Source organism: Pieris brassicae, chromosome 2 (assembly GCF_905147105.1).
Source record: "Pieris brassicae chromosome 2, ilPieBrab1.1, whole genome shotgun sequence".
Lineage (NCBI taxonomy): Eukaryota > Metazoa > Arthropoda > Insecta > Lepidoptera > Pieridae > Pieris > Pieris brassicae.
The window spans coordinates 12,255,232-12,279,871 of NC_059666.1; the positions used below are offsets into that span (position 1 = coordinate 12,255,232).

At 34.8% G+C, this 24,640-nt stretch overlaps 1 protein-coding gene across 3 annotated transcripts in view; it reads right to left on the reverse strand.

Moving 5' to 3' along the window:
• LOC123718231 (protein enabled) overlaps positions 1-24,640 on the reverse strand; it is a 45,944-nt gene that overhangs the window by 17,635 nt on the left and 3,669 nt on the right. For 2 of the 3 annotated variants that reach the window (XM_045674718.1, XM_045674705.1), the window contains exon 1: positions 13,418-13,534. The exons of the other annotated variant lie outside the window; for it this stretch is intronic. The gene's annotated coding sequence lies outside the window, so the exon portion shown is untranslated. Of the gene's footprint in view, positions 1-13,417; positions 13,535-24,640 lie in introns of those variants that run through there. 3 annotated transcript variants of the gene reach the window in all.

Genomic DNA, 24,640 nt, shown 5'->3' on the forward strand with positions numbered 1-24,640 from the left:
AGGTTTGTGAATACAGCAGTATAATAAGTAGTCTGATAAATTAGTGCTTTGTGAAAGCGAAATCATATCGCAATAGTGCGAGATCTTCATCTGTAAAGCCCTTCAGTTTTATTCGAAATCAATTCCAGGACCTCATTATACTAGTTTGTTATTTTAATATCCAAACAATATACTTTATGGTACATAGCTTGTAAATATTTTAACAGACATTGTTTGTTTATTTCTAAACTGATATACTCATCAGGGATATTTCATCTTAAATCTACGCATAACATTTAATTGACAATCATTATGATGACGATGCATCACACCACTAACATGTTATGAGGTACATCCTCATGTTATGATAAGTAATCATATAACATCTTTATATACAAAGAATGTAATGAAACTGGAGCAATGTAGTTTACATTACATATGAATAAAGACATCCCAAAATTGATGAATTTAAAACAATAAAATCTACGTAAATCAACGAACGTGATCTTTATAAAAACATATCGTATAAAATACTTCTAGTTTGTTTTACTCAGAATGCCTTTAAAAAAGTTTCAAGGTTCTATCTACTACTAGTCCTCTAATCAAGAGCGCACGAGAAGAACTAGCATAAAACTCTCTCTCTTTATGTGTAATCACATATAATTATTATTTAAATACAAATTAATTAAGCGCGAAACATCACGTACTGCTTTGACAGCAGAGCTGCAAAACTAGCCAAACTGCTACGCTGTCAAAACTTAATATAAGCATAATAGACACTTTACGATTGCTAGACACACATTAATAAAGATAGGGGATGGGTCAGTATTTGTTTCATTGACATATTTCCTTAATGAGTGATAAAGTATGTGTTACAGTGCACATAAATAAATTCATTGATTTCAAACACAACACTTGGCTATCGCGCTATCTATGATATAAAAAAAATGTGTGTGTGTACACACGAAAGAAATGAGACTTCTTTATGACCTTATTTTTCGAAAAATGACGTACTATATGCAACTTTACAGAAATTGGTTATATGAAGTTATTATGTAAATTTTAACAAAGACAAAGGAAGGAAAGACATGAATACAAATAATACAATTATTTCATCTTACCTTATTACTACTAAGATTACAGAATTTCATTAATTGTAATAAGAATTATTACTATCATTGTTATCGTTATTATATATTGTTGTTATCAATGGCTTCGAATCTCTTCGAATCAACCGTGCTAGGGACAAGAAAAAGATGGCGCGTAACGGAAAAATGTGACCCGTAACAGAATAATATGACGCTTAACCGAAAAATGAGACGGTATTTTTTTTACAACGCCGATTAAGAAGTTTCACTTCAAAAAATGGTCATGAACAGAAACCGATAACCTCCATCTAAAGTTTGCGTAATAAATACTTGAAAACAATATAGCATCAGAGTGCTCTTGATTGATTCAATTAAAACGAGTAAATCTTTTGCAATTGAGGGCATACGCGAATTAATTCTATCTGGACATTAATAACCTTTTGAATGTTGTATAACTCTGCATCAGTCTCACTCTAAAGTTATTTTAAAGAGTTTTTCTTTAAACATAATATTTTAAAGATAATTTTATACTAAAATATACAGCCTATAGCTGAATAATGAAGCGCATAGCGACAGAGGTGGTTATGGACTCCGTGTGAAAGGTCCGATCACGCGTTGCCACTTACGAGGGCTTTTCCTAGTTCTTTCTTCTTCCGGTCATATAAGGTGATCAGTCTTCATCGTCGTCGATCTTTGGGTTCAGTCCAGTTTACTCACAATATTTTGCTTTATCCTACGATAATAGTTCATGCTCGAAGCACGGGTTTCAAAACAAAATGGTGTCAAGTAAAAAACTTATCGGCTTTTAAATATATACAATTGGCATACCACGCGGATGTATAGGAAAAAATAATGCTATCATATAGACTATTAGATTGTAAAACGATCATGAAACAATTCAGAAATATGAGGCCCAGACCTAAAGAGGTTGTAGCGCCACTGATATAATTTTTTAATCAAATAGACTCTCCATAAAACAGTAAAATATCGTTTATTAAAATAATTTTCTTAATAAATTTGACACGTCATGTATAGAAATCCGATACCATTAACAAAAGTATGTTTACCAACACGCCTATTATTTAAAAAAAATCGATTATGTACTTATTTTCTCGTGACCGTAACAAGGACTCGAGAAATCGTATAATGGCGGGTCAGTGATAGAAAGGCATCTAGATACAATTGATCGATCGGGCAGTCGTGAGCAGCGAAAACACTAAAAAAGTTACTAGATTGGTGATCACAACTAATCGAGTTACACGACTGGTACAATCGATGTTAGTCGATCGGCGATGATTGATAGTTACCAGTGAAATTAATTGATATATCGTTTACATTTAATATATTTAAGAATCAGGTCGATTGGCCCAAACGTTTAACTAAACTTACATTTAGTATCCGGATAACCTAGATCATTTTCCCATTTATCCCCCCTTTAAGAAGAACACGTTTTAGTCAAACACTTTGAAATCAATTTTGAATTTCTTTTAAATCTCATCGTGTTTGTTAGGTTTGCCTATAAGTGCTTGTTACAATAAATATCTTGTACAAATGTCTCTGCGTGCCGAGCGTTGACCGCTTTTATAAATACCTTGACTACCTAAATTACTGCAGCGCAATGATCGTAAAATAATAATTACTGAGAGGCCTAAAAATCTACGTGTATACTTGTAAAAAACTAATGTCAGTCAAGAAGCTTCGGGCCATATGGCTCAGCTAAAAGATAAGTGACATTATAAAAAACTTCCTTAACTAAGGAAGAAACGGCTCACTTTTATATACGCAATAATATAAATAAATTTTTGTCTCTAGTCATTACTGACACTAATCAATAAATAGTAAAGGTTATATTAATAAAAATTTAAAAATGTTTTCTCGTTATCAGCCGCCTGTTACATGACCACACCTTTACGCAACACAAGATTCTATTAACTGCAAAAGGGCAGTGGTTTCTGGAACCGTGATGACAAAAACTAAACAACTTTTTGCCGTGATTCATGGTAAATCGACTTAGTGCGGAAGTATTAGTTTGGATTTCTTTGTATCACTCAATACATAGTAGATATTTCCTTCTATTATAATTGAAATATTTTAAATTAGCTCGACATTTATTGAATGCGTCAAGTAATTGGTACGATTCATTTTAGGCTTCTGAAACTTTAGGCGAGCCTCTCTTGCCTGTTTGACCAATTACATAAAAAAACAGTATCTAGTAACCTACAACACATGGAATTCAGGAACAGTCCCTTGACTATTTATTTATTTATTAACACTTCGTTACACTACAGAAAATAAAAAGTTGTACATAATTAAATCAAAAGAAGGGAACTGGCGGCCTTATCGCTTTCGAGCGATCTCTACCAGGCAACCACTTACCTAGCGTATGTACAATATAAAACATGTGTTCCTGTTTATATGGCATTATTATTAATAATTAACATGACATTTGCATGCCATGCTTTATGTTGTGCGGAGTTTTATAATTAATCGATCTAAATGTAACACTATTATACTACTACTAATTGTTCTATCTTTGCAAATAAACGATTTATAATAATAATTTATTGCAAGACTATGGTACAAAATGGTGGTACAATAGTAAGTTCGCATATTCTGCCACACACAATGGCGCGCAAATTTGTCTTTAAAGGAGTTTACATTAGTCATATTAAAATTGGTCAATTCTTATATTATTTGTATCGTACATATCATATCAAATTATGATATATAAATTCAAAGCCCTCGTTAAACGTAAATTAATCAATAAAGCTTTTTTATAAATTTGACGAATACTTAAATGACCCTAATCCTTGGGATTGATTTGCTCCATTTCAAACAATTTGTATGACTCAACACTTGGCGATTAAAAAAAGGTCGGAAAGTTTCTTGCCAGTTCTTCTTACCCGCTCTACGCCCTTGACTTGCGAACTGGTAGTAAATGTTAATTTACAATTCCTTTAACTTCTTTTTGACGTTCATAAGTGTACTTGTTTAGCTATATGAATAAAGATATTTTGTCGTTAAAGGAGCGTTTAAGTATTACGTAATTAATTTTGGAGAGGGGGGGTCTTCATGTAAAACGTTACTATTCGGGGCGGGGATTGAATTACGCGTTATTGTTAATATTGTTTTCCGCTTTCCAGTACTTTACACCACATAATGGTAAGTTGTGGTGGTCACGAAACGTTTACTATTGGATACAGACAACGTTACGGTGCGTTTCGTGGGGGTGTCAAGAATCTCCAAAAATTGCGTAACGTAATACATGAAGGCTCCCTAAGTTTAAGTTTTGTATTTTTAAAAATAAAATATATTTGACCATAAATGTCTGCTTTATTGAAGGCTAAATTTAATGCATATATCATCAACAGCGTATATATGAAAATGAAAATAATTGAATCTAAAGTTTATTAAGCAATTCTGTTATATATTTTATATAGCGCGTATGGCGCCTTAGTGGACATTTTTTATCGCGTTGCAACACACTTCCGGTATTCTTCCTGTTGATAACGTGATGCGGGATCGTCCCTGTTGACGTACTTTCAAAACTTTGTTTGTAATAACTACGAAATCCAATACAAACAATAAAAAAGTCCGTGGGAATCTCATGACAATCATCTTCACGGATTATTATATAAATTACCGTTAGTATTTGAACTGTATTGTTCACGCTATGTCTCAAATTTAGTAATATAAATATTTGTTTTTAAGCGTATACAAGCATTTATTAAATATTACAAAAGTGTTTGATACATCAGCTTTACTTCAAAGGTCTTTCGTTTTTTTTACTGTAATCGTTTATTTTAATGTTATAGGAGGCGAATGCGGAGGAGGCTCATCGACACACACATTGCCAGTGCGTGGCCGGCTTTTTAAGAATTGGTACTCTCTCTTCTCAAACTCAAGTTGATTTGAAAATACTTCAGTAGGTAATTGATTCCACATAGAGGTGGTGCGCGGCAAAAACTGCCTTAAAAAAACAATCAGTTGTCGAACGACGGACCTCAAGGTGATACGATATACCTTCACCGGATGGTGATGAAACACAGCTGCAGGTATTAGTCCGACCAATTCCTCTGAACACTGTCCATCGTAAATGCGGTAAATTTCCCACATACCTTTCTAACTCCTATGGATCAAGCCGCACGGAAAGTAACTGGTTGAATACGGTCAAGCAGAAGGAGCTGGTACTGGCAGGAGACAGCCTATAGGAGAACCGTACTCGTATCTTTCTTCTGCGTTAGTTTGCCCACACAGTTCCCTTCATTTTCCCGTCCTGGAAAATCTCAGCGCCTGGGTGACGGTAAGACATATAAGAGCTTTGGTGGGTTCAGCAAGTAGAGCATCGACGGCGACGTCTAGTCTCGTTCACATTGTCACAAGTCGCCTGTATCATTAGTATGGACACGTGTGTGTTCTGTCCTTATGCTTAGCATACACCTCCAATACCACATTAATGCTTCTTTTTCAGATATTATCCAGAGTATATCATCATAAATAAGAAGTAATAGAGAAGTGTTGGCCTAGTGGCTTCAGCGTGCAACGCTCATCCCCGGCTGTGCAGGAATGGAATTTCTTTCTGTGCGCATTTAACATTAGCTCGAACGGTGAAGGAAGGCATCCTGAGGAAACCGACTTGACTTAGACCCAAAAAGTCGACGGCGTAGTTAGGCACAGAAGGCTGATCGTCTACTTGCCGATTCAATTTACAAATTATCATGAAACAGATACAGAAATCTGAGGCCCAGATCTAAAAAGGTTGTAGTGCCGTTGATTTTTTTTTAAATCAAAAGTATAACTCATAGTATAGATCAATATAAGGTGAAAATATATTTGTAAGTCATGATGGAGTCAATTCATCAAGCCACGTAACACCTACCATCATTACAACAATAGAGTGACGAAGTCCATTGTTTGGACACTAAACCACATTCTAAATTGGGAACTAAGATTAGCTTTGCTAGTTTTGCAAGCTTTGTATTCGAAATTAGCTTTTAGCACTTAATCATCCGTGTTTGATTATAATATATTAATTTGCATTATTTATTTATTTGTACATTACGACTGTGCCTAAATGTTGCACCACGTTGTATTCAAAAAATTGTTACGCCATGGCTACCAAACTATTTAATCACCAAACCAGTTAGAGACCACTGCCGTGCAATGCTTTCAACGGGAAGGTGATCAAATTATTAAAGGCAAGGTGCCTTTATCGATATAGGAGTATTTTGATGATAAGTAATGACAGCCAGCTCAACGACCACGACGAAAGCCGTACTTATAATCAATAATCAGCTGGTGGCCCTCTAGATACCTCAAGAGCTTCCATTATTTTGGAGAACAAGGAGGTTATTGGGCGATAGTTGAACGAATCAGAGTGATTGTTTTTTTTGAAGCGATCTTCTAGCACTTCGGGAGTGTCGAGCGAGTACAGGTACCGGAAAAGGCGCGTAAAAACCGGAACCAACTCAGGAGCTCAAGTATGCACCACAATTGGGGAGATGCCATCAGGCCAGCTTGACAAATGTTCAAAGAGTTCCATGCCCTGCAGTACTAGGTACCTCGGCAACAGAGTCAGCAATGGAATCTGGAACATCCACATTCCACACCACATCCCGCCCCAATCTGCTGACCTATATTAACCTCGGAGGACCTTGATCGGACTCTAAAATTACAGACTTAAAATTAACCATATTTCTTAAAATATCTGCTGTTCAATCCAAATACACAGTACAGTACAAGTAACACAGTTACTTGCCTTATTTCATTATCAAGCGATCTTTCACGAGATTAAATAAATGCAACTTGGTGGTCGGAATTACGGTACAATCACCGGACATGACGGGTCGAGCCACCATTGGACGACAATTAAACACTGCGATCGCGATTATCTGTGTACTTCTACATTAGTAGCATACATTCGAATAGCTAATTTAAAAGTCCAACTTCCGGTTGTGCCGACGGTAAAAATATAATGTTGGTAGCACTTAGTGGTAACGTTGAGGTAGTTCTTTTTTATAGTCTGGGGGGGGGAGAAAATAAGCCTTCGGGACACCCAAAAATAACCGATTTTTTTATACTTTATGAAACTCTTCTTTACTCTCCATGGTACATGCGGTGAAAGACCTAAAAAAAACTTTTGACATACAACAACCCAGGCATCTACTAGACTTTATTCCATAATATAACACAAACCAGATCTGTGCTTAATAATTCATCAGATATTAAACCTGATTTCAAATTGGACAACAAGTTCAAACAATAATGTGAAATGTATAATATCTACCTACTTTACATAGTTATATTACGGAATTTGGCTACAATGTTTTCTTTTTCGTCAGCTTTTCCTCCTTAATCACTATGATATATGCGTAATTAACTTACTATTAATAAACGATGACACGAGCATTATCCAATAAATTTTCCTGTCCGCCATATCAAAGTCATACATAAGGACATATAAACATTGCGTGGAATCAGGACCAATGTTAGACACAGGGTCGGAGTATCTTATATAAGCCTTTGTTTATATATGTGTTCGACATAGACATTTTGATGAGGCTTTAATATTTTAACTCGTCTGTCACATTTGCTTCACTTATTTCTTTGTTTCGCTCTATTTATTAGTTACCCCTACCCAATTGTATAATTTCTTAGTGAGTGTTTGTGCGTACTGTTTTTTTATGCCTATTCATTACTGGAGGTTGGCCGTCAGTCTTGTGAAGCGTGTCTTGTCCTGTCCTAGATGCAACTCTTCCGGAGTCGCAATACACGACCACTAACGTTACGAAGCCAACGTTATATTTTGTACCACTACCAACGCCGTTTATACTGATTTTTATCCTTTAATTGAAGGAGGTGCTAGCAGTGATGGCGCAACACGTGGCCCAGGTACGCAAATTTCCGTTGTTTTATGTTCTACATAAGTTGTATTTTGAGGTGTTTCAAGACTAGTTAACATAGCAATCCAAACTGTTATTGTTTCCATACAAATTTCCTCCTCATCCTTACGAATGACAATTGTGTGCCTATCATGTCCTATCATAACGGTGGCCGTTAATACACAATTTTTTTTTTTTTTAACAAACAGAAGTAATTATAATGAAGTGTCTTCTGAAGCCCCATGGTATGTCTCACGTAATGATTCATATCCACCTGGTCCAAAAGTTTCATGGCAGGTCTTATTCAAAACGTCATTAAAGCTTTAAATCGGTTCTGAATGTTTTGAAAACGATTCTTCGATACTGTGCTCGAATTTTGAGCAGTGACAGTAACTGTCTGTCATACTACAAATCGACCGTGTCATTACATTGTATGACGTCTTGATAGAGGACAGTGCACCGGAACAGATTGTAAACAGTTAAAATTCCAAACGTTTCTCACTAAATCACCTCGACCGCATCGCTTTGTTGAATTCCGATGTTGACAATAATCATTTACAAGGTTTAACCATGGATTTCTTCGCTAACACTGAGGACTTCTACGTATTGCTCGAAATTATTTAAAAAATCTCGTTTTCTCGGCCCTGTCTTTCTCTTTCCGAACAAACCCATTTATTATATGTCCTTCAAAAGTTTCTGTGAAATAAAATCCCTTACATTTTAAACAAGCTTCCTTACTTTAACCGTGAACTTTAAAATTAATATATTTCTATTTTTTTATAGAGCCCTGGCAAACGGGTAGGAGGCTCACCTGATGTTGAGTCAACCGCCCATGGACACACAAAATTCCAGAAAGCTCACAAGTACGTCGGCGGCCTTTGAAAAATTGGTACTTTATAAATAATTATAAAAAGTAATGTATAAAAAGCTGCAATTTTTTATCAAAATCGTATTCGTTCCCACAATCTTGACGTTTCCCGTGGTTGGTGGTGTATCACGAGTGTACCAATAGATACAAATAAAATACATTATATTTTTTTTTTATATTGACATTCATTATCACGCAAGTTTTAGCTTTATAGTGTATAATGCCTAGCTAGTAAAGGAACCTGCATTATTATACATTTATTTTGTAATCCTCGTTAGATAGCTGGATATGACATAATAGTCAATCCTCCACCTAAGTACTGTGATTTTTCTAAAGCATTTACTCGACTTAAGGTGCTGAAGAAAAAAGCGTACCAATGAAAAATCCGGCAATGCACTGGATAGCCCTCTGCCATTGACAATATCCATTAGGGGCGGCATCACTTACCATCAGATGCGCCTCCTGACTGTTTGCTGTTCTATGAAAAAAATACCCTAATACATAACTTGGCTTAACTAGTATGAGGCTGTAGTGTCTTCTATTATTATCAGGCGTCAGTGCTTTAAATCGACCTTACGAAAGCTTTACAATCAACTCAAATTATCTTTAATAATCTAATACAAATTACTAATAACAACGAAATGTGTCGGTCATTCCCAAGTCATTTGCGGCATCGTGGGATTCGATTGTGAAGATGACATTGACATCATCGATTCGAATGTCGCAATATTTTCGGTCAGACAATTAATAGTATGGAAAGCCTTGTTTTAGATTCTTTTATTAATACCTACATGTACACCTACGGATTCATGCAAAGTTTAAAAAACCTAGATTATATCATATAAATCTTGGAAATGGCAGTGAGTATTTGAAAACCATAAAATCATTAATAAAAAAGTATTAATATCCTAATAAGGAGACGTCTTCTCTCTACGACCGCCAATGCGGTAAGACTTGACCCGACCTTATAGAACGCATTCTTAATTTGAAAGTTTACGATCTACCCACTTAGCCAATATGGCGTGGGCTCACTGAGCTTGTTAGGAAATGGCTAAGTAATAAAACAATACTGCTATAAGGTCCAGCGCTTGAGGAAACCTTGATGTGACATTTTTAAATTAAACTTTACCTAAGAAACTTTATTATAACATAGATTAGAATATTTTTTAATAATGATGTAATTTAATAGGGAGGGGACAAAATCGATTTACCACGCGATTTTTTTTATGTATTGCACAGATGGCGCTGGGAGTAATCGCTCTATTGAAAACCGATTATAAGAAAAAAATTATCGTTTATTTCATCACATCTCTAGTTCTAAGCTTCAAGTCACAGGAGTCTCTAAAAGTTTCCAGAATTTGCATTTGCATATACAAAATCAAATAAACTTATCAATGATCTACCTATCATCATATCCATAAAAAGGCTTTCCGACCATCGTATGAACAGAAATTAGTTTCGTGTAGTCGTTAATGCACGCATGGGTGCACGACTAGGAAGCTGCATGTACTGTTATTTTCTCACGTATGTGGAACGGAGATGTTCCCATCTAACTTTAATATAGCCTTAGACCAAGAGATACAGAAATAATAATTGTTTTTTATTTGATAATTCTATCGTTTTCCTATTTCCGCAGTAAAAGTACCATTCTTATGCCACTCTATGTAACATATAAATTTTTTTATATTAAAATATTAATAACTTTAATGATAGATTATAGGAAGACATCACTAGGAAGCTGCCAACGAAACACGGTAAGTAATTTTTAAAACCTATAATGCAAAGCCAAAATTCAAATTAAAAATAATTTTAATAAGTTTTGGAATAAAACCCCCTTAACAATAAAATTGCCCCCTTCTGGGGGGTGGGCCCCATATTGGAATACACTGATCTAGACATTATTGGTTCTAATCGCGCTTAACGAAGATATTTATACAGAAACAAAATAAAAAAGTGATTCTACTTTTAAACAAGCCCCACTATTTAGTTTACTTCAAATTAATTATTTAGTAATATTATGATCATTACATTTGGAACGGTAAAAAGGCTAGAATATTTATTTTTAATTTGGTCTACCTATTAATAATATTTACAACGAATTAAATTATATTGGACAATACCAAGGGAAAGAAGAAAGCGCCCTAGACAAAGGTGAATAGAAGATATAAAAGCGTTAGCATGATGGGAATGGAGAAAGAAAACCATGGACATTTGAAGACATGAGACATTTGGAAAACGTTGAAAGAAACAAAGACCCGAGAAAGGGTTCCGATCAATGGTACAGAAGGATAACAAGTAACAAGAAAAAAGAAATTTTGAACTGTATATGTACATTATAATAATGAATCATTATATAATACGTATCTATCTGCCATTGTAAAGTCTTTATTGCTTTATATAAAAATACAGTTTTTTCGTTATATATGTAGTAAAAAAACGCAGTAAAAACGTATAACCAAAAGAAAAAGGTTTTATATTGAATAACGGACATGGAAGTCTTGACCTTAAGTAATTAATCCAATTGTGGTCAGACCACGGATGACCGCAAGACTAGGATTCCTGAACACCACAGACTGTAACTAGACAACTACAATAGCTTAATTCAAATCTACGCGATAAAAACACAGTTTTGTATCGGACATACAACGACCAATATTTAAGCCTCGACTTGTTTAGCTTTCGCGGAATATGGTTAAATGGAGTATTAAGAATATCCATAGCGCTAAATCACCTGCATCATGAGCACTCCTCACATACACACCACATCTTCACTTACAGCATCACACAATATATATGACATGATAAAGATTGCTTTTATATTTATAGATATATATCAAAACCCGTCGTTTCAATTATTACTATAACTATAACAAATATTTCTATATTTATACCAAAAAAGGTATTTTCTTTTTGTTTTTGTGTAAATGCACCGAAAAATCGTAAAATAAATTTTAGGACAAGGAACGAAAATATTTTGTCGAGTCATGGAATATGTTACTACTTTTTCTCATCTGATGTAAAAGTGATGCCGCCGCCTATGGGCACGCAATGCCAGAGTGCTCGCGAGTGCGTTGCCGGCCTAACTATATGTGAGTACATATATAAATGCGTTGGATTTCCTCTTCAATTAACTATTACAATCCCTCTTCCTCTCCATACAAAAAGCCCATTACCGAGTTATTACCTCGTAATAACAGAGTGGGAATTTCTGTGTATCACCTGACGTTTTAAGAGAACTCAGTCACAGTTTAGATAAACCCAAATAAAAATCTTTCGTTTTTAATGTTCGTAAAAGTCATAGTAAAAAAAAACATTTTTTTTTAAATATTTATAACGAAACGATAAAAACTACATATAGGTAAGAAACACGAAACTGTCAGTGCTATTTGCAGTGGACTTAATAAAAAATAAATTTTCCATGTCACAAACTATATATAATATTATATTCAAATGAATGCGTTATATATTTGTTAGTGATTGATAACATTATCAACATGACCGAATTACTGTGTTTACCCATATTTGTTTAGTTATACCAGATTCCGAGTTTACAAACAAAACACATAGATAATGGTTGTTTTGAATTGTTAAACGTTTCGGCAGTGGAATTCGTGTCTCCCATCCAAAATTATAATCTCAGACTCGTTTCTTAAGTAACGATAACTTAAGATCCAATCAGAGGCAAAAGGCAATACTGTCTAGCTCCATTCAATCAGATGTTAATTAATCGGACATTAATCTTCTTTGAGAGTCCGGGGACGACAGGATACGCCAAACCTCAAACTCAAAAATCATTTATTCATATAGGTAACACAATGTACACTTATGAACGCCAATAAAAAAGAAATATACATTAAATGCTTCTAATTTTACACGCCAGTTCCCAAATCAAGGGCGTAGAACGGAAGAGAAGAACTGGCAATAAACTCTCCACCAAGTTTTTTTTTATTACACAACGTTTGTAAAGGAGCTGCAACCATCACACCATATTCCACATGACATCAGCAGGAGGCATGGTGAAATAGGAGCACGCACTTACATTCTCGTGGTAACAACACGCAAACCTATCAGACCTGAGCAATATTGGGAGATTTGAGACTCTCCTGCTGCCTAGCTTCTAGGCTACACATCCGTTTCATGGATTATATTCAAAAAAATCTTCTTTATGAAGATGATTGACTTCTAAGATCTACTACAGAACCTATGATAAGCTATGAATCGTACCATGACTTATTATTAAATTAATATTTTTTATAGAAGTTTAAGTCTTCAAATATTCAGTACAACTGTAGAACGGTGTATTATAATATAAACATCCTAACAAAATTAACCTTTTAATATACCAGTTAAAACTGCAGTTAAGTTTAAACGGTAACCAACAGATGTGTCTACACCTGGCTATTGTTAAATTTTACATATCTCAACACAGCTTCGCATAGACGTTTAAAAATAATTAACGTAATTTCCGATGTAATATTATAATTAGTTGTCAAATTGTCTATAACAGATTTTGTAATATATATATATTTTAAAAATTTTAACATATTAAAACAAATTAAAATATACTCCTAATAAATATATGAACCTAATTAAAGCTTTACCTTTAACTTAAAAAATCCAGTTTTCTTATTGAAATAAAATTTACAAATATATCTTAAAAGAACCCATTAACAACTTTCCCACACATTTGTCACAAACGATTAAATCTATGGATCAATGATCGAACGTGGACGCGTGCGCGCGGATCGCGTCCAACTAGATCGCGGGAGGAAATTGTAAACAACAACGGAGAGGGACGGATACATACCGTGGGAAAGAGATGTGGCATTTGTTTATGTTCAAGCCATAGTGCATTTTCTTGCACAGGTTTGGGGATCGGTTAATGTGTGTGTAGATAAAAACATCGGACGTCAAGGCAGAATACAAAATACCATCCGTATCACCTCGTTCCACAACTGTGCGTTTCTATAGGCGGGTTTAGCCGCGCACCACCACTATATGGAACCAGCTGCCCACTGAAGTATTTACGAACCAATTCGCTTTAAAGGTCCTTCAAGAAAAGAGCGTACCAATTCTTAACATGCCGGCAACGCGTTGCGTCCATGGGCTATCATCAGGTGAGCCCGTTTTCCACTTGTTACAAGCCTATTGTGATGAGCATTGATAAGGTGACAAGCACACATAAATTCAAGTAAATTGAAATATTAAAACAGTACTATTTATAAAAAAACTAGCTGCCCCCGCGAACTTCGTTTCGCTTTAATATGATTTTCATACTTAGCCTACCTTTTTAGTACATACCAACATATGTAACATTTTGCTATACTATATAAGTATTTTACTTCATTTTATTACATTTTCTCTCCATAAACACCTGACCGGATGAACGGAAAACAAATTTAAATAAGAAACTCAGTTCAATGCAGTCGTCTTCGATATTGGATAATTTTCGATTATTCTTTATTTACATAACTAATTCGGTACTCTTATCTAAAGTACTAATCGGTCTCTTTTCATCACGACGTCAACACCATTTATCAGAAAGAGCCGAAAAACAGAAAGAATACTATATATATACGAAAAGCGATTGAATGTTTCAAAACAACATATTTCAAAGTAACTTGTGCAACTAATTCCAAGTACTAAAATCATAAAAATAATTTATTGAGAGTACCTCACTGTAGTTAATTATAACAGTATAAAACACACCTTTATAAAATTACATTAACCGTACAGTGTAATAAAATACAAAACTAATACTCAAAGTACCGCAATGCAGTTTGCAAAGTATAATTTTACCACTCACATAATGAAACAATAACTAACTAAAACTTATTTGAGTTTTAAATGTATGGAAAGAAATTATTATATTTCTTAAATTAGATTATTATCTATTTTGTTTTGACAGATGTTCATTTAGTTTAGTATGTTAGTCTGTGGAGAAGACACTAGTTTTGTTTGTCTATGTTTGTGTCAGGCATTTTTAATTTGAATACGAAGTGTTTGTTATGAGTACATTTTGAATTGATTATAAAAGAAATAATATAAAAGTGATTTTCAACTGAAATAGCAAACTCTAAATGTCGTTTCTTAACACCCTTATATATATTATATATGCAGTCAAAATCTGTTATAACGACATCCCATCGATGTCTACTTCTTTGGTCGTAAAAACCGATATAGTCGTAACAAACAATGACGTTATTAAGTACCTAATACTTTAACCCGCCGGGACATTTGATTTCGGTCAATATAACTGTTGTAATAAATGGTTTTGACTGTATTTACATTTTTGCAAATATTTGGTCACACTTCATTGCACAACACAAAAACTATTTACGTATATATAATTTATAATTATTTTTATATTTTAAAAAAACATACAAAGAAACTGTTAATCAGAGATCTCTTCCAGGACATAAGGGTATAGACGATAGTGCTTTAATGATATTACTATATGTATATTTGAATATAGTTTGGATGACGCAGGCTTGAATAATTGAAAACATATTCAGGTGCAGTGTATATGGAACACTGTTATCAGAATCTTTACTTTATAATAAAGTTTATTACAGGTTATAAAAATACTATTTGTAATTGCAACGATAGATTCTATCCTTATGTTTTTTATCGACCAAAAGACTATTTCTCCTTCGTATTGATCTTGTAACATTTTGTGTCTTAATTCATTATTTCATTTATTTATTAAATAACAGCTGGCGTTGTGTGTGTGTAAATCGTGATAACAAAACGACGTCCTGGAAATATATAGTGTTCAAGATATAATAAATTGTTAAAGCTAAAAATAAAATAAAATCATAATAGCCAAACACAGATTAAGGTAAAAATCTTTCCTTGACCTCGCCTTCAACGCCTACCTCTACTGCGTACTTCGCTCACTGCAGTGAGCTTCCGTACCGCCCTTCAGGCGATTGATCAGTTCGAGTCTCACAGAAAAATGCCCATTCAGGCCAAGCTGAGGTGTAAAGGCTCTTAAGGCCAACAGTCATATCCCATTCCATTCCATTCAATGAAAAAAAAAATTGTTAAATGCATCAACTATTTTGCTGCACGGTCAGCCCTCGTGGCTGACATGACATGACATGTTCAAGGAGGCGGACAGTTCCCGCACCTCCGGGCAGCCACGAAACTTCTGTATCCGCGAACAGGTGCGCGTACTGTAAGTACCATACGTATACCACCACCGGACAAGACACCGTGGCAAGGACAGATAACGCAGCTTTATCCGCAGGTTATCTCGCCGTTTTCGGCAGGCCTGGACCACGACCCGCGAATCTGCCTGACTCCACTCGCAGCGGATGAACCAAGAAAACCATTGGGACTAGTCGAGCCTGACGTTCCTCCACTTCACCACACCAAGTGCCGTGCCAGAGACAGCTTCAGACAGATTTCAGCTTACTATCAGTCTGATTACAAAATGGGACCTATTCGCGGACAAATCCCAATAATTCAACTCCAACCTCGACCATCGAGTTTGAAACGGACGGCGTAGTTACTTTTGAAAATACCACAGTTATATAAACACATAAGGACAGTTAAAATTAACTTAGACACAATACTAAATGTATTTAAATGTTAAAGTAATTTGTTAGTTTTATCTAAAGTTGCGATACATACTATCTAAACAGCTTAACCGATTAACCTCTCCCTGGATAAGCTTTCTTTAATTACCTTGTAGCTCAACTGGCCATATTCCAAAACCTATCCAGTTACGATTTTGTCTAGAAACGAACAGTGACGCTTGGTCATGGCTTCAGATTTTTGTACCTGTTTCGTGATCATTTTTTAACAGGAGAACAGCCTCTCTGCCATCGATTTTTCCACATGCCGGCTACCTCACGACGCAGTCCTTCACCGTACCAGGGCGTTTTAAATACACACTTAAAAAGAACTCGGGATGTGAGTCGTCAATACTACTTAAAAAGCTATAGGAAGCTAATATAGTATCTTAACCGTCAGAAAATCAGAAACTTTATTAAGACGTCACTTATATAATTATTTTACCTATAACAGTTAAATAACTAAAAGTTGCTAAGCTAACCTACTAATAACAATATGAAAGTATGTTTCTCATACACATCTTAGCAAAAATACATTCAATTAAACCCAACAATTCTATAAGATTAATTTCTTTTAGTCCTCTAATATAGAACTAGATGGCGCTAGCATTTATAATAGTAAGATAAAATATGTACTACTAAAACAGCAATAATCATATGTTTTGGTCGTAATAAAAAAAATGGTCAATAGTAATAAAATATAAGTAAATTACTCGTTACTACATAGTATAAATAGCATACGTAATTACGTGTACTGATTTGAGAACTGACGTGTAAAATTAGAAGCATTTAATGTACATTTCTTTTTTATTGATGTTCATATGTTACATTGTGTTACCTATACCTATAAATGATTTTTGACTTTTGACTTTGACTGTACATATGTTGATTATGCGCATTCCTCTACAAAATGTTTTTATAGATAATATTTGGAATTACAATTGACTGATTGATTGATTATAGTATTGTGTTTTGTTAACATAGCTTTTACACATTAAGAAAAACACTTTTTGAACGGATTGAAGCTATCTATTATTATTAAAATTTTAAAATAATTTACATAATTTTAAAATTTTTCCGACGTTTCGCGTGCCTTTCAGCGCGGTTACGGTGATTGACTAAAAACTTACAATTATGTAAATAATTGTAAGTTTTTAATAATAATACATAGCTTCAATCCGTTCAAAAAGTGTTTTTCTTAGTACAATTGACTGTTGAAAAGATATACTTTAAATTGAACGGTAAGAAAAAACGACAGTATGTACTAGTAGCAAACGATGCGAACTTTATAGGTAGTAATAATTTTAAATTTATTTAACCTCACGTCGGTATATAGGACGTACGTCGACCCAATTTGTACCGGCTTTTAATTTCCGCTTCTCGCTTTACTTACATAGAAAATGAATAAACCCTCCTGGGGCATAGACCGGACACTAATCGCCCTAGAACCTGGTTCTAGCCAACTATTTTCTCATCACAAACAGACCCAGAACCTGCTAATATCCTGGAGAGAACCTTAATCATAATAACTTACATTTTGTTTAACAAAAATATTCATGCTGTATAATGACGTAATTGAAACCGAAGATTATTTATCAAGATCGATTCGTTATGTCCCGTACCACCCAATGGCCCCAGAACAAATATTTGCCTTCTATTTCATAGATAATTATTTAATTATGATTATCGCTTGAATATCCTTGATTATATATCTTTGATAAAATTATATATCTACTGATTAGAAAACATTTGTTTTGCAACATAAAATTTTTACTTATAAATATGGGCGTGTCAAAGCAATATTGTTAATTTTAAATAACGCAATATTGTTGTATTCTCTATATAAACACATTTATAATAAGATAAATTGCCTCCTTAAATAAAGCGATTTTTACTAAATCAGTTAAATGTTTTTTAACGGATATAAGTCGTCTACATAAATACCAATAACTGAAAAGCTGCTTTGTCTACTGAGTGAAATTTCAGCTCAATCATTTCTCACGTCGTACAGCCCGGAGCTCTGTTCGCTACAAAATTCTTTATGAAGCCCATTCTACGCGACTACGTAAGTTTCTGCACCGACGTCAGGAATGAAAACGTACTCCGCAAATTATGTATGCAAGAGCTTACCCATTTTAATTCATAATAATACAGTGGCGCTACAATTCTCTATGAGTCTCACATTGCATCTCTTTTTTTAATCATTGTTTTTAGTATAGACAAGCAACAGCCTTCTCTGCCTGGCACAGTCGTCGATTTATGGGTAATTCAAGTCTGTTTTTAGTACGTAAATAAAAAAAAAATAGGCATCCGGGGTAGTTTGAAGTCACGAATTCAGACGGTAACATTACAGATACCGGCAAACTTCTTGAGTATTAAACAAGGGAGTGGGGGAAATTTTGCGCATCGTACACAGCGCGGGACACAAACGTCAACTGATTTACCAATCACGCGATCAACACGTCACTCTCCCGCCGCCGCGCGAAGATATGAAATTATTTTTTTTGGAGATAGAAACTACTACCCGCAAGAGTGTGATGCAAGTGCGACGTTGCTAAAAGACAATTTACAACATTTAATCTTCCATGAATTGTAATTTTAAAAAATCTAGGCGGACGGTTAAAGACGCATACCTAAGCCAGGTAGACCGGACACCAGTAGGTCGGCCTAGATACCGCTTCATCGACGGCGTAAGGATGACCAGCTCCAGCTGAAAGCCATCAATAGGGAGGAGATGACATAGGACAGGAAGCGCTAGACATTTCCCATATCAGAGGCCAAGTCACTTCTTTGATCGCAGAGCGTGGATAATTTCATTTTTATTAAATAAAAACGTTTCGTATCCTTTACCACACATACAATAATATCATTGTAATAATTGAACGCGTCGATACGTAATTTAAAATTAAATTTGCTACAGTTGTATAAGCGTATTAACCGCGAACATCAAGCATATGTTTATAACAATAAGGCTTCGATTTTCCGCACAATTGAATTCATATGCCACTGTATCAAATTTCCACAGCTGTTCAGATTCTAATGTTAGCTGCGATCGACCGAATGCACATATGTTTCTTGATTCATATGATCTTCTTCATAATGAAGTTAGTTGAGGAGGTAATCTACCTTTTCCTGGTAGACTTCGAGAGCTACCCCAGAGCCTCTCTAACACGACCTAATAGTAACTACGAGGTGCTTTTTGAGGCCCACACAGTCTCTAAATTTCAGAGATTCTGGCCATCTGGGGCAAGGTAGGCACAAATTAATTTCTACTTCGGATATTTAAGTGTTTTACTAATGTTTTGGCCTGTAATCTACTAGCAAATCCAAGTCAACTGAGCTATGTGAAGTTTAGATATTCGAAGGCCAGTTACTCTCCAACGGAGTTAGACGTGCATGGAAATACACTAGTGATCTGTGCAGGAACAGCTATATTTTGCTAAACTATTTCTGTTATATTCGTGAAGAAGAAGCTACGTTAAGTGCATTAAATCACTGTCATATGCGTGGAACATCTTACATAATCCGAAGTCGGGTCAAGTTATATGCTTTGTTTTATTATATAACCATGCGCAGAGGCTGTTTCAGCACAGAGAAATCAGTCATCCACCTGGTCCTGGAATGCGTGGCTGTGGCTAACCAACGTACACATATCCTCGGGGCAGAGAATCCTGCAAAGTGCCCAGGATACTTCTGTGCTTCTGAAAGGGCTCGCTTAGTTATCCCGGACTTTACGCACAACGTACCTAATGGCATTCTAAACGTGGAAACTTAGTCCACCAACCTTTAACAGAGGGCAAACGGGCAGGAGGCTCATCTGATGTTAAGTGCTACCCCGGCTATAGACACATTGCCAGCAGGATCGCAAATGCGGTGCCGGCCTTTTAAGAATTGGTACGCTATCTTGAAAGACCCTATCTATATCGATTAGTAGTAACTTAATACAAAACACATAATATTATTATGCATAGGAGCTGTCTACGAATACAGATTTAAAACCGTCTTCCAATTCCGACGTAATTCATCAAATCACGCAATAAAAACGGTAGACAATAAATATATTATTCACATACATAATCGATGACCCATAAGTGCACAGCCTTATACATCCACATCCGGTGACGACAATGGCTTAGCACTTAGCATCGCCATACACATACAACACACCATAGAATCCGTTTTCACCCGAATTTCAGGATTCGTTGACACCATGAACAATTTTAAGACAAGATTCAGAGAACTATGTCAAATTTTTGACTCACACGTAACGTAAGTAAGACGTAACAGAAAGTGGACCTAAATTGAAATAAACATAATAGGCAACCATAAATGTAGATGAAATAAAAGGGATAGCGGGGAAAATTGTCGCAAGGAATAGGGACAAATGGAAGAAGCTGGAGGAGGTCTTCACTCCGTCTGAGGTCGAATTTCAAGACATAAATGACATGGACTTAGTGTAATTATAGTGTACTCGAATAAAGGCTATTTTTATTATTATTAATTTAACGTCATCGATCCAAGTCATTTTCCTAGCTGTTTGATCAAACAGCTGAATCTTTCAAGCCGCTAGTTAAACGGCGCTGTTCAGTAAAGAGGGCTAGGCTGTGGATTGAACGGTTAATCAAGCTAATTGGCTGCGACATGTTCATATTTAAAACTGACAACAAAAATGTTATATCACATAAAACTTAATCATATCGTATTAACATATATCTTTAAGATAAATGTATAAATAATTCACAAGTAAAAAAAACAGTGGCTCCTTTACGTCTGGGCCTCATATTTCTGCATGTCAGATAAAATAATTTAAAAAAAATGAAAATTTTAATTCACAACCGTTATAAAAATAACATAATTTTCGCTTCAAGAGAGTCAAGAACATAATATAAATTGCAGGTTAACTATCTTAATTTGGTCGGTTAATGTCACATGCGATAACAAACGGACGGACGTATAAAATCATACAACTGTGGTCACGGCAGCTAACTGTACTTTATGGTACAACTTCATAAGCTGAAGTGGTACCATCTATTTTAAAACAGTAAAACTACCTTTCTTTAACAAAAAACAACAGAAAACATTTTAATTGTGTCCATTCTGCTTAATTCTTTACATTTATAGGCTGTATAATAAAAAAAAACACGAAATTACCGTAGAAATACGTCAGCATTATAAATGCTACCTTTTTTAATGATTTAGTAGGTAATTTAAGTCTTTTATCCACAGATATTTTCGAATTTCAGATGTTTATGTAACATTTACTGTTTTTTTTGTAATAAATAATACAGCTTTCAAAGTTTTGTTTCTCCTTATTCATAACTTAAAATCACGTCCAATGTTATCGCATTGATAATTCAGGGTAACTAAACTACTTAAACATTATCATTAATTATAATAATTAAGCCTCGTTTATTCCTTGACATTTACACACTCTACTAATTAATAAATTATATATATATGTTTTTTTCAAGGACCTCTTATAGACTTCCTCCAATTGGCTCTATCTCTCTGTCTCGATCATTTTCCTTCCTTTCCACTTTGTTACCCCATTTGTCCATCTGCTATTGTTTAAGCGAGCTGTATGGCCCGCCCATATTCACTTTAGTTTTTGGCAATGGGACAGTGTATCGACTTGATGCAACATTATCATTATTGTAATATAATTAATATCATAGAAGTATTCCCGCTTCCAATTATGCCTTACGCCAACCGCGATCATTGAACGCGAGCCGTAGCGAAAAAATAGTCCGAGCGCGCACCGTGACGAAGACGCCACTAAAATTGATAAACATTTAATTATAACTGTTTACACGCCTCTTAATTTGCTTACATTAATTGCATACAACAGGTTCTATAACGGCTTTGTTCGTAAAATTTGTATTTACGAACAAAGGCAACAATTTCAATAAATTTTCCAAAAGGCTTTGAGCCACGCGGCAATAACCGCTAACATCATTCTTGAGGTATGTATGATGCTTCAAATCTTAAGGGTAGCTGCATGGTAATGTCAAAACCGATTCAAGTGTAGGTCCGTTGCCTCTACCTACCCCTTCCGGAAAAAGGCGTAAGATAGATAGAAGAAGAATTTAGAAGGAAGGAAGAAGATGGTAGAAGGATGAAATTATGGATTCGTAAGGTTAGAGAATTGACAACTGTGACCACAGTACTACCGTTTATGAATATTACACTTTAATATCAGATTTACCTTTGGTCCGTACGCTACGCACCAGGTATAATCTATCACTATCACTCGTCAGAAAGAGCTGTAGGTACTAATTTTCAGAAAATCCGTTATGATTTACAAAGCCTACATTTCCACGGACAATACGTCGATTAAAGCAGCCACCTAGTATTCGCTTTTCAGCATTTAACAGTAATCCTTTGTCCAGTACAAAAGCTTTTGTCGAAAATTTTAAGCTTATCGCGTCCAATTCGTCATAGCGGTCAAAAATGGGAAGCGTCGCGCGTCAGTAGGAAATTGTGGTTTTCGTCGAATGTTTTTGCTATTCCGATGAATATTTATACGACATTGTTTTTATACTTTTACGGAGATCAAGTAATTAACACCTTTGAGTGGCATCAAATATTAATGCGGGTACAAAAACATAACAAATACATGGTTAAACCTTTTTAGAGAGAAAGAAAACGTCTTAAAACATTTAAAAGTTGTTATTTGGCTTGTGCAGTTAACAAATTGCTATGTAGCCAACTCTTACCTTACCTTCATGATAAATAGAACTATCTATGATACTTTATCTTAATATCATAATATACTCTCCTAATGTCATGGCCTCCAGCAAAAATGATGCAATTACTTACTTGCCTTCGATACACTGTTCGCTTTGGCTTGCGCAAGTTCGAATCGCGAAGCAAAAACGTTATGGTGGTGTATTTCTTACATACACACTACAGTTTATAGTTGTTTAAAAAATACGAATACATCGTATAGTTTAAATTTGAAGAAATTTCATTACTGTTATTCTTTCTAAAAAGGAAATTGGCTTGCGCAAGTTCGAATCGCGAAGCAAAAACGTTATGGTGGTGTATTTCTTATATACACACTACACAGTTTATAGTTGTTTAAAAAATACGAATACATCGTATAGTTTAAATTTGAAGAAATTTCATTACTGTTATTCTTTCTAAAAAGGAAAAATATGATATATATATATATTAAGTAAGTTTCCTTAATTAAATTTTTTTTTAAATTAAAAGTTATGTATGTTGACTATGGGGGGGGGGGGCATAAGTACTTTAGTAAGGCTTAGTTATGAATACAATTTGCCTAAATTATAAACAGTTCTAGTAGATTAGAAAATATTTACAAATAAACAAATATAATGTTTAATATTTATGTATTATACATGTCCATGCTACTCGAAATATCATACATATATTATATGTGTACAGTCACATCGCTATCTTTTTAAACCCCGCAGCTTTCCGCTAAACCATTCTGGGTCACGGAATGAGTCAGCGAAAATATAAAAAATAACAAGCATTATGCTGGATGCGTATTATACCGTTTTCACTGGCATTGTTGCTATAACGATCGGACACCTGAAAAGCTTTATGAGAAACTATAACTTATACTTATAATACTATATAATAACTTTTAAATGTCAACTGGTTTTTGACCCATGGAAGGTTTGACTTTAAAACATACACAAAATATTTATTCACTGACTTTTGGATAATTAAATCTAACTTTAAGTACACTAATTTCTGATTTCTTATCACGTGAAAGACGCGTCACGAAAGTCTTTTTGTAAGATTATCTAAGGCATCTTTTGTCTGATTCACGTCCTCGTTGATATTACCCACTTCTTAGAACTGACCAGCTCGCGATAAACAGAATTAACATCAAGATATTAAGATTAATAAACGCAGCTGTTTGTTCAGTTGTTACCCTATGATGCTCGGTCTTATGGTCGAATGTCGGCTTATGGATTTTTCTTACTTTATCCCCTCAGTAACTCGGAATATCTTAGAATATGGCATCATGCGTCATCTACACGTAATTAGTCAGTGAGGTGGATTAAGCACTGTTTATTGGAGGCCTACATCGCCCAACGGGAGGTTGTTGATGATGGTGACAGCTGAACTGACGATTCAGAATTGACAATGAAGAATTTCTGAGATCGATTAACGTAAAACTGTAATAAATATTTATTATATATTTTATTATATTTGCATAAGTTAAAATAACGGATATAAATACGGACTTGGGTGTTAGTCATTCGT